Here is an 11,443-nt window from a genome sequence, read left to right as displayed (position 1 = left end):
ACATGGGCGCCTCCGTGGATGCCAAAGGCCCAGGAGGCCCTGGTCTCTAGCCAAGCCAGCCTATTCTCCCGTCCTGGAGGCTGTCAGAGGGTGGGGAGGTGTGTACTTGCCTGGACTGTGGGTGTATCTCCGTGGATCGTGGCTGCCTCAGCAGCAATGGGCCCAGCATCCATAGCACAGGAGTCCTCGTGGAAAGTGGTGGCTGACACACGACCCTGTGTCTCCCAGCGAGGCGTTGGCCGTCCTGGCGCCTGGAAGTTCCCGGATGGACAGCCCTTGGTTCAGAGTCTGAAGCCGTCACAGCAAGGCCTTTGGGTCTCCCCAGAGTGGCCCCTTGAAGATGTTCTTCCCAGGGCCCTCCCACGCCGGCCTTGCTCCTTCCTCCTCCAGACATGATGGGAAGCAGGGAGACCTCGGGGTCCCTGGTGTCAGCAGACACCCAGGCCGGCATCTCTCTCCCCAGCTTGCTCAAAGCTTTCAAACAGTGACCCGAGGCTGAGACCCTGCCTCTGCGGTGATGGGTTTGGCGAGAGCAACCGTCTGCGTGTGACGATGAGAGATGAGAGAGCCATCAGGCTAGACGCCGTTCTGACAATGAAGGAGGGCTCCCACCTGCTCTTCCATCAGGTTGTTTAAGGGCAAGAAGCCTAAAGCTCCGTCTTCTTGGTTTTGTTTTGTTCTGTCTTCTTATTAAAGCAGATGAGAAGCGGCAGCGTTTCCTCCCTTTCTTCTTCCTGGACAAGCAGGGACTGAGGGGGAACTTGTGCTGTGAACTCGCGTCCCTCGAGACCTGCTCACGTGTGAGAGCAGCGTGCACACGGTGCACTTCTGCTCATCATCACCTGCGTGGTGATCACACACTCGGCGCGCTCGCGGGCCCGGCTCTGCAGAGGCTCGGCTTTGTTTTTAGGCTTTTTAATTGGAGTGGAGTTGATTTACAGCATTGTGTTAGTTTCTGCTGCACGGCAAAGTGAGTCAGCCATACACAGACGAACACCCACTCTCCTAGACTGTTCCCGTGCAGGTCCTGACAGAGCACCAGAGTTCCCCACGCTCTGCGGTGTCCCCTCCGACCCTGACTCGTGGGAGGGCAAAACGCGAGAAAACTAACGCTGAAGGAGCAAGTGTGTGGGAAACACTCGGGTGCACGGCGTCACCCGGCTCCCATCCACAGCTCCCTGTGAACGGTGCCGTCTGAACATCCTTGCCTTCTCAGCGTCCACGTCACAGCAGGACCACGCTGTCCCCGTGTCAGCGACCACTGGACCGAAGTGGTGCCGGCCAGCTGCTGCCCCGAGCTCAGCCCCTTCCCTGGGCCCAGGTCCAGAACCTTCCTCCGGGTGCTCCGAGGCTGGTCGAGCTGGTTTCTCTCCTCCAGCTCCTCACAGCCCCGTCTTCTGCTGTAGGACAGTTTCACCCACGTGTGGTTAATCCGGGTATTTGGGGGAATAGTTCCTGAAGCCAGGCAGTGCTGCGGCTTCATCCCCGTCTACACACCTTGGAATAAGCCTGAGGGCCTTTCTCCCTCCTGTCCTCATCGCTGAGCTCATGCTGTTGCCAGTACTGCGATGGGTGCTGGAGAATCACGGACAAGACACGGCTCTGCCCTCAGAGGACCCCCGGGTACCGGGAACGCCAGGGACCGAGGCCCCCCGCCAGGGCCCTTGGCCCAGCATGAGCCCGCGCCCTGCCCCTTAGCCGAGCTCGCGCGGGCGGGGCCTCGCAGGGGAGGGCTCCCCTGTCTTAGTCCGCGGGTGCCCCAGCGGCGGCCGGCTGCACTGGGAGGGACGCTGCTGGCTGGAAGCTGGGGGGTTAACCCGCTCATCCCAGGACAGCAGCCTGGAGCCTGGGCACCAGGGATTCAGGGTGCCCCCGAGGAAAGGCCGGGGGGCCTGGGAACGCGCCCCTTCTGCATCTGCCCCCAAGGCCCTGCGGCCACACTGCTGCCGGGCTAGGGGCCAGGGAACCTAGGGAGCTGCCCAGAGGCGCCCCGAGGAGGGACCTGTGTTCCAGGGCCAGGGCTCCATGGACAGGCCCGCTGAGGGTGTCAAGAATGTTCAGGGAGCTTCCGGCTTTGCCTTCTTTCTCCTCTCTCTTATTTCCCTTTAACATCTCTCCACCCTCATTTTAATCTTATATCAAACTAACTCTCCCCCCCAAAAAATCTACTTTCAGAAAATATTATATGCATATTTTTTCCAAAATATTTTTCCCGCATGTAAATCTTCTTTCCTTTCCCTTTTCCAGCTTCCAGTTTTTTTTCCTCCCCTCCAGTTCTCCCACAAGAACAAGACAGGGCCTCAACCCTCTTCCCCTAAAACCTGGGACCCTCCCTCCCGCACTTTCCTCACCCAGGAAACGGCGGGCCCCCAGCGCTTGCTGCCTTCCTCCGCAGAGGCTAGGCACCCCCTTCGATGTCCGCTTCCTCTCCGGCCGCAGGGATGGAGCCGAGCCCCGAGCACCTCGGGTGAGGCGGTGGCCCCACAGGTGGACGGGTCTGCCTGGTCCTGGAGAACCAGGCGCGGCAGCCCAGCGGCTCTCGGCTCTCGGCTCTCGGAGGCCCTCCCACCCTCCTCGTCCCCCACGCTCTGGCCAGGCTAAACTGGACACTACGGACATCATTAAAGAAGAAAAGCCGAGAGCTGCGGCTGGAGGGGCTGCCGTCTCCCTGCCTAGCAGGAAGAGGGTGCCTGGGGGGCTTGTGGTGGGGCTGACTGTGTTCTCTTTGAAGTTCTTTCCTCAAGTGCCCCCCTCACTCTGGCCCATGCCTGCCCCCCCACCCCTGCAGCACTTCCTGGTGTGAGGATCCCCACGTGGAGATTAAGGACGGCTTTCCTGCATTTCCGGAGCTCCGAGGGTGACCCTAAGTGAGCATCAGAAAGCTCCAAGCCAGAGGGGTCGCAGTACTTTTTAGAAGTGTGTCTGTCATGACTTAAAGCCAGAGGATGCGGGGTGGTGGGGGAACCGGGTCGGGGGAAGAGATGAAAGCAGAAAGGAGGCGAGGAAAGCAGCTAGGAGGGAAGACGTCTGGGCTGGGCGCTCGCTGACCACGCGTGTGCTCACGTGGTGAGTGAGCGCCTGGTTTACGAGAGGCTGACCAACGGAGCGTGTCTTTGGCTGGAAATGGTTGAATAAGCGCCCTGATGCGCTGGATTGTAATGTCTCTGCTTTCATCCTGAGATGATTCACTGATAGTTTACTGCCCGAGCACTGGCCTGTCCTCTCCTGGAGGTCAGGCCCCGGGGGAGTGACTGTGTAGATGCCACCGAGATGGGACCTGCCGATGAACAAAAGAGCCGGCCACCCAGCTCAGGGCCCAGTGCGGCCCCCACGGCTCCCTCCCCTTCCCACGGCCACTCCTGCTGCCACAGCCCGTCTGGGTCTGGGTTTGGACCCAGCCCCCTTCCAGGGCGCTGACTCCAGCCCTGCTCTGAACCGAGCCCCACCCCGGGGCTCAGTGACCCTGCTGGGGGATCCCCCTGCCCGCTGCCTCTGTCGGCTCCCTCTGTTGCTCCTGCTGGCTCGAGGCCCGGCTTCCTTCTGCCACCGTGGGCCGCGCTCCTGGTGGGTGTGAAAGTCAGGTGTCAGCGCTCGGCCTCCCCGAGGCTCCCCAAGGGATGGGGCAGAAGGCAGCACCAGCATGCCACTCCTCTCGCTCGGGACAGAGGCCAGACCCTGCTGTCCTCGGACTCTGAAGACCCCACGCTCCAGGCTCAACCTTCCAGGGACAAGAGCGTCTACTAACGACCAGAGTGTGGTATGGTCCCTGGTTCTCTCAAAACCAGATACATGTCCCTAATCAAGGAAGATATAGAACCCATGAATGTCAAGTGCTTCTGAAATGCAGTTTTGCAGATTGTTGCCTCTTATTACAAAAGAAGTTCTATGTACGTTATAGAAACATCAGAAAATATAGATGAGCAAATGAACCATATCCAACAGCTATAATTTAAATTATATAGAAATGATTGCTGGTAACCTCTTGGAGAGTTCATTCTACATCTGTCCACAGACACCCAAACATACATGTACACAGGGGTCTCTGGTATGCGTACAAAGATTTGGATGCATGGTATGTGCTTCCCTGTGCCTGCAGACATGCACATTCTCTGTGTCTTGTATGTAAACATATAAACACCTGCATCGTGTGTCTTCCACATGTGTGCAAACGTGTATGTACCTCTGATGGTTCTTTCATATGCTTCCAGGTACACACGTACATTATGCGTGTCTTTCCCACGTACACAAACACACATGTGCATTGCATGTGACTTTTACAGACACAAACACTGGCATATAATGCATTTCTAAAATTTGTATGCAAGCATACGTGAACAGACTTTCCCATCATGTGTACCTTTATGTGTGTATCTGTTATTTTTCAAAAGCAGACGATGCATAACTGGCCTCCTGTGACTGACACTTTCACTCCTTTGTTTCTCACTCTTGGAGGGTTGCACGTCTTTCCACACCGATAGGTCCCCTTCTGCTGCGGCGTCATCCACAAGAGCGGTCTCGTTTAATACTGGGCTGTGCGGTTGATTAACGGTTTATCTAATTGCTCCCAGTACCAGACATTCGGGTCGCTCTCTGCACTGTTTCCGTGCAGCGTCCTCGGGTTTGCCGTGGTCTCCGTACAGAATTAATCGCTCCCTTTACCAGCCACTCACGGGAGATGCAGCTGTCATTTCTGTGGCACGTTTGGGCCCAGAGTCTCTCGTGAGCAGTTCTGTCCGCCTTCCCGTCTGTGCAGGGACGGTGGCTGCACTCGGGGGACCGGGTGTCCAGGCCCCCTGCCTCCCCTGTCCCACCAGCAGCTCAGACCCTTCAGTTTGACTGGTGTTTACTGGGCTTTGTCCCACAGTTTGCACACGGTCAGTTCTCAAGTAAAGTATCGAGTGGAAAGACGTTTCTGCAGATGGAGCCTGGGAGAGAAGCTTGTGGCTACCATCCCCTTATCTGTGTTAGAGGCACTGCAGATGCGGGGTCAAGACGCACAAGACTTGAGACCTTGTAACTGAGCTCATCAGGCCTTTGCCCCCTTGGATGGCGCTTAGGATGGCATCTAATAAAGCACGAAGAAGATTAACCGCAAGCCCTTCCCGCAGGGTTGTGAAGACCGTCAACCACCGTCAAAGGCCTGGGGCCAGTGCGCCCTCAGCGTCAGCTCTCATTAGTCTTACGGGCTATGGTTTCCTGAATGAAATAAATGAAGGTTTTAATTAAGTGCTAAGCTCTTAGTGGGTACCAAGTTGACTTGAATTAAGCAAATTCTCAGTTAGTATAACACAGAGATAAGCTCCAATACTTTCACCACCTGATGCGAAGAATTGATTCATTGGAGAAGACCCTGATGCTGGGAAAGATTGAAGGCGGGAGGAGAAGGGGACGACAGAGGATCAGATGGATGGCATCGCCGACTCGGTGGACGTGAGTTTGAGCAAGCTCCAGGAGCTGGTGATGGACAGGGAGGCCTGGTGTGCTGCAGTCCATGGGGTGGCAAAGAGTCAGACAGGACTGAGCTACGGAACTGAACTGAACTGAAGAGAGAGAAAAGAAGAACAAGAATTTCTTACTAATACAGTTTCCTGAGCCTCCTCATGGCCGGTCCATCCAAGATCACGGGCCTGGGATTCTGGTGAGTGAGTCTGAGAAGCCTTCCCGGGGCCCGGGCTGTGATGGTGACCCAGGCCTCGCTGACCACACGGTGTGCTGTGTCTGAGGGGCTCGGACTGGGACTGTGTGGCTTGTGACTGTGACTCCGATTTCCAGGCGGAGAAATTGCACCACGCAGAACCGTTTAAAAGCGCTGACTGGGTATTGCAGGAGGGCCTGTACCCAGCCAGGAGCCAGCCCCAGGTCACTCTGGAAAACTAAGGAGGATCCCGCCGGGTCTGCTCTAAGCCACGATCCTTCTCCTCCGGCTGCTGCTACGCCTCCCTGTCCATGTCTGAGCAAGAAGGTCTTCTACCTTGGGGCTCCATGCTCCAGAAGCACCTTGGGAGATGTTTAATTGCATGTTCCCCGGCCCCCCGGACCGAGACAGCGACCTGAGGCACTGCGAGCCGGGGATCAGAAGTTTCCCGCTGCCTGGGGGCTTCTGACTTAGCTTTTCCTGGAGCACGCATTGAGGAGGCATTTCCGTGGGAGCCACACAGGTTCTCCGCGTGAGAGGAGATGCCTCCTCTTCCTTGATTCCAGTCTTTAATCACTGAGATACACCCTCTCTTTAAACTCCACTAATTACACGCCATGAGGACACACCCGAGCTGGGGAAGCCCACGTTTCAATAGAACCGCCCGTCCTGGCTCTGAAGAAACAACCACTGGCTTCCCTCTGTTCATCTCAGAGGTTTCAGAGCTCCGAGAGATATGCAATTATTTTATTTAAGGCTTCACACTACTCTTGCAGCCAAAATGTTTTGAAAATCGCAAATTGCTGTCTGAGCTCTCAGTGGTGTTGTTGTACTGGATTTCCTGACAATAAAAATAAGGCTTTTCATTTTCATCATTTATAGTAAGTGCAGCTAATATTAAGCATAATAAAAAGGCAGTTCATTTTCTCAGAAAGAAAAGTTACTCAAGACCTGCTCAGGGAAGGTGTGAAAAATAAAAGAACAATGGTTTTCATCATTCGTATTTGCTACCAATTGCATTTTTCAGCCTGTGACACATTGCTAGTTTTAAGTTCATTTTATTTACCATGACTTATCTTGAGCAATTTTTATCAGTTATTTCTAATTAGCGTAATGAAACTGATTGCCTGTTTTGAATTATTCATCTCATTGAATGAAATGGCATGTAATCACCTCTCTGCCTTGTGTCAAAAGGGTCACAAGGACACCAGGTGCTCCAGGGGCTGCCTCACTTGCACACAAGTTCTAACACCCGTGCGGACACGTGTGCACATGCACAGGCTCAGAGTAAAGCCGTGCTAACCCGAACCTTCCAGGATGACCCTTCAGCGCAAGGCCCAGAGCTTTGGGCATCAGGTCAATGCTGAGCAGAGGACAGAGGGCAGTGGGCTGGAGACTGTCCCAAGGGGAGCAATGAAGCCTGGGACCCACAGGGTCTCAGAGCAGGCTCAGGGTACCCCGCTGTCCCCAGCCGCCACAGGCAGGACCCAGCTCGCCTGGATCAAGGGTGCAGCTGACTTTATAAGTCAAGGATGTCAAAGAAATGCATGAATAAAAATCCAATATCCTCACAACTTTCCAGGACTGTGTCTCCAGGCAGTGATTAAACTTGGAATTGAAAATCAAAAGAGAAGGGACTTCCATTACTGTCAAACCTGCGTTCTGAATCTCTTTGATGTGAACCGCTTGCATTTCCTGTCTCATTCATCACCGTGATGCTTCCTAAGAACTCTGCATGCCACGCAGCCGAAGACAAGATTCTAACCGGACATGAGGCACCCTCTGGCCTTTTCCCATCAACCGCAGGAATTTCTTAAAGCACATCTTTCAAGTCAGGCACAGCGGAGAGCCAAGCTCTGAGCATCTGTTTCCCCACCTGTGATGACAGTAAGGCCCTTGGTGATCGGAGATTGATGGAACAGCGCCTGGTGTCCACGCCCGTGGGTAGGCGCACCCCCAGGCCACACGTGTGTGAAGTCACCCTCCTCCTTTGTGTGACCACACGGGCGTCTGTGGGCCCGGCCAAGAGGTGTGAGTAAGGCAGGACGTGGAAAGGGCTGCAGCCTCCAGCCACACGGGAAAGACAGAGTTCCATGAACCTAGGTGCCCAGCCGCAGGGTCCCACCCCCGTGTCCCCACCCCCGGGTCACGGCGGTGCTGGGCAGCTGTCCCCGAGGCTGACTTCCTGCGGGCGGAGCCCCACCCGCGTGACCCAGCAGGATGCGGCCCGCAGCGTCTGTGTGTGTTTCAGCATCGAGCTTACAGATGACCTCTCTCACGAAAACAGACACTGCCTGTTGTGTCTCCGTCTTCAGGACAGATCAGATCCCAGGACCCGACTCGGCCGCACTGAGGTTCCAGGAGATTGGGAGGCTGGGGCATCTTCCCCCAGGCATGTCTGCTGGCTTTTCCTACTTCTCGATGGTCCTCCTCCACCTCTGTCTCTGCAGATCGGGGCCTGGGCCCAGTTCCACCGACTGTGAGGCGTGGCTGGGGACGCTGCCCTGGCAGAAACAGCCACCACGCCTGCAGCAGCCTCTCCTGCCCCCCGCTCTGACTTCAGGGAGAGCGGTGCCATCCCCATCGCCCCGGCAGCGTGGTCATCCATCCCGGGAGGGCGTGGGTTGCCTCAGGAAGGCCATGTTTCTAAATCCATCGCGTGTTAGCAGCTGATGTCAGCAGAGCCGCCAGGAAGGAGAACTTGCAGATGTTTTGCTGAGCAAGGAGCCTCAGCCCAGCGCTGCTGCTGGGGCTGTTCCCTGTGAGTCAGAGGGGAATCCCCGGGGGGCGTCTACTCCCCCCATTTCAGAAGATCCCACCGGGTCCCTTCTTCAGGTCTCTGCTCAGCACTCTCCACGGAGGGAGGCTGGCCGGACCCCGCAGCCCAGCCTCGTCACACACTCACTGGCCGCCCAGCCCCTCCTCTGCTTCCTCCTTTAGCGCGTTTTTCACCTTAAAAATGTCCTTATTCTACAAAGGCCGCTGCTCACCAGCTGCCTGGCTCCTGCTGCGGTGGAGTCTGTTTATCCCCCGATCAGTCCGACGACCCACAGCCACGCCTGCCCCCTGGGAGATGGCCGTGGGCACTGCATGCCAGTGCTCAGACAGACAGAAAGGGAAATGTGATGGGTTTTCTTCCCCCTGCCCCGATTTTTAAAAGATAAAATACCCAAACGGCAGCACGAGATCACATCCCATTTCATCCTCTTTTAATGAACTGTTTACTTATTCAGACTCCATATCATACAGACGCTATTCTGGACACAAGGGAAAAAAGAGAGGAATGGTGTATATGTGTGTTGGGGGTGGGGGGGAGTGATGAAAGTGAAAAAAGTGAAAGTGTTAGTCGCTCAGTCATGTCTGACTCTTTGAGGCCCCACCAGGCTCCTCTGTCCATGGGATTTTCCAGGCAAGAACACTGGAGTGGGTTGCCATTCCTTTCGCCAGGGGATCTTCCCCACCCAGGGATCGAACCTGCGTCTCTGCATTGGCTGGCAGATTCTTTACCAGCTGAGGCCCCAGGGAAGCCCTTGTGGGCAAATCTGGAAGGCAGACCCATTCCTGTGACCCGTGAGTCCAAGGCGGCTCTGTTGGGGTCAGTCCTATCTGTGCTGAGTTGAGGCCCCTTCCCCGTCTACCGACGCCCTGAAAGCCCTCCATGGGGTTCTGGAATAGCCCCCAAGCCAGAGTCACCATGTACCACACATTATTTGGTCCATAAAAATGAACTCTCTAGGAGCAGGACACACAGCATGCTCTTTGTCATCTCCACCTTACAGAAGGTGTCATCATGTCCCGTGTGAGGGGACTCGAGTGAAGTTACAGGTTACAGTGAGAACACAGGAGGGGAGTTTCTCCCCGGCGATACCTTCCTTTCTCATTTTATGAAAGATAAAAAATTTCATCTTATGAAAAAAAGGCCTGTGTGAAGAAATTAAATTATTTTAATGTGCAGTACCTCTTTGGTATATTAAATATCATTTATTTGAATGCTTTTAATTCAAGAAATGTTAAAATGAAATGTGGGACCCCTTGCAAATAAAATTCAGGTGATTAATTCTGACGTTAGCGGAGAAGAACCGCCAGGGAGACGGTGTCATGTAACACTTTTATCGCAAGAAGGGCAGCAGCTGCGAGGGGAGGAAGGGGGGCTGAGAGAAGGTGGAAGACGGCTGGTGGAGGGGGTGGTCTCTGGGCAGAGAGAAAGCAGGCGGGCAGACCAGAGTGAGGAATATGCTCTGAAGTCCCGCTGGCATCTGAGCGACCCACAGATGAGTCCTGGGCGCGGGAGGTTGCAGGGGACAAGGCTGGATGAACGGCGAACTGGAGGCTGAGCCGGTCTCCTCTTCCACGGTGCTGCCCCCAAACCCCCCTCCACGCCCAGCCAGACCATCCCACAAACCCGAATCCCATCCCTATGTCCCTCCTCACATCACGTGGCGGGTGACATCCTCACGAGCCAAACGGCCACTGACCTGCTCCAGGCCTCTCTCAGCTCCATCCCCACCCACTGGCTCCTCGGACTGCAGCCGCCCTGGGTTCTCTACGGACCACAACCGCCACGGGCCCCCTGCCCACGGCCTCCCTGTCCTCCTCCTCCTCCTCCTAGGATTTTAGCTCTGACTCTGCTCCTCCAGACATAACTCCTTCAAGCGGGTCAGCCCCCTGCCCTCACGCCTCAGTCATCGCATCTAGGGGGTGAGGTCCATCTCTGGATCAGTGGTGAGCCCCCGAGGGGAGGCACATGCCGTCCGCCAGCTTCCCATCACACCCAGCACCCAGGCAGAGCCTGGGGCCCAGCAGGTGCCCAGGCTGCATGGAAGGAAGGCGGGGAGGGGCAGAGGAAGCCCCCTGGGTCCAGCCCCCGTCCCCCGCCCTCCCGGCCCATACCTGCCTGGGACTGCAGCCCCACCTTGAGAGGCAGATGTCGCCTCCATGATGGACTTGGCTTCTGGCGTCAGAAGCCCCAGATTCAGATCTTCTGGTTCCACCTGCTACCAGGTGACCTTGGCTGAGGAACAGAAACCCTTCCAATCCATCTCACCGTCTGTGGAATGGGATCCCAGCGCCTCCGTCACCCAGGACTCTGTGCAAAGCACTTGGCCACGTGGACAAGAACGTGGATGTTTATTGAGAATGCGTTATGTGCCAGGAACAACTGTCGATTTTCTATGTATCGGCCCATTCAATTCTCACCACAACAGCCCCAGTAAGTACCTGTTAAAGGAGCAGACAGTCCGAAGCTGCCCAGGTGGCCATTTCTAACCCCGTGGAAGCAATGGGACTGGACCTGGCGCCCGCCCGCTCCTGCCCGAGGACAAGACCCGCATGCCGGTGCCTTTCCTGCTTTTCTCTGTTGGTCCTCCACAGAGTTTACTTGCGATGCATCTTGCCTGACCCAGCGTCATTTGTTAGCCAGATTCTGGTGACAGCTGGTCTTACCGGCTTAGTTTATTATGATATTTCAACTCACTAGCATCAGGCTTATCAAGAGGAGAGTAGGATTTTCTTAAATAAGAATCTGTGTGGCTTAGACCTATCTTTTAAGCTTGTTCTGGGAGGTAAACATTTCAAGTAGAAGAGAGGCCAGTGTGTGGTCATCTTTCCTAAAACATTAAAGGGTAAGACTCCATTTACCAAAAGCAATCCTTGAGTACGTAACTGTCAGTCATTTCTCATATCAGGTTTTATTAAGCTCTATAATTCACTGCCATTTTCTCCTGAGGGAAGACTTACATTTTGTAGACTGTGATGGATAAGGCAGTGGTTAAGAGACCCAAGCCTCGCACGGTACATTTACAATCTCGG

The sequence above is a fragment of the Odocoileus virginianus genome, chromosome 27 (genome assembly GCF_023699985.2).
Source record: "Odocoileus virginianus isolate 20LAN1187 ecotype Illinois chromosome 27, Ovbor_1.2, whole genome shotgun sequence".
Taxonomy (NCBI): domain Eukaryota; kingdom Metazoa; phylum Chordata; class Mammalia; order Artiodactyla; family Cervidae; genus Odocoileus; species Odocoileus virginianus.
The sequence above is the reverse complement of the archived record's forward strand: the minus strand, read 5'-3'. Positions refer to the sequence as shown.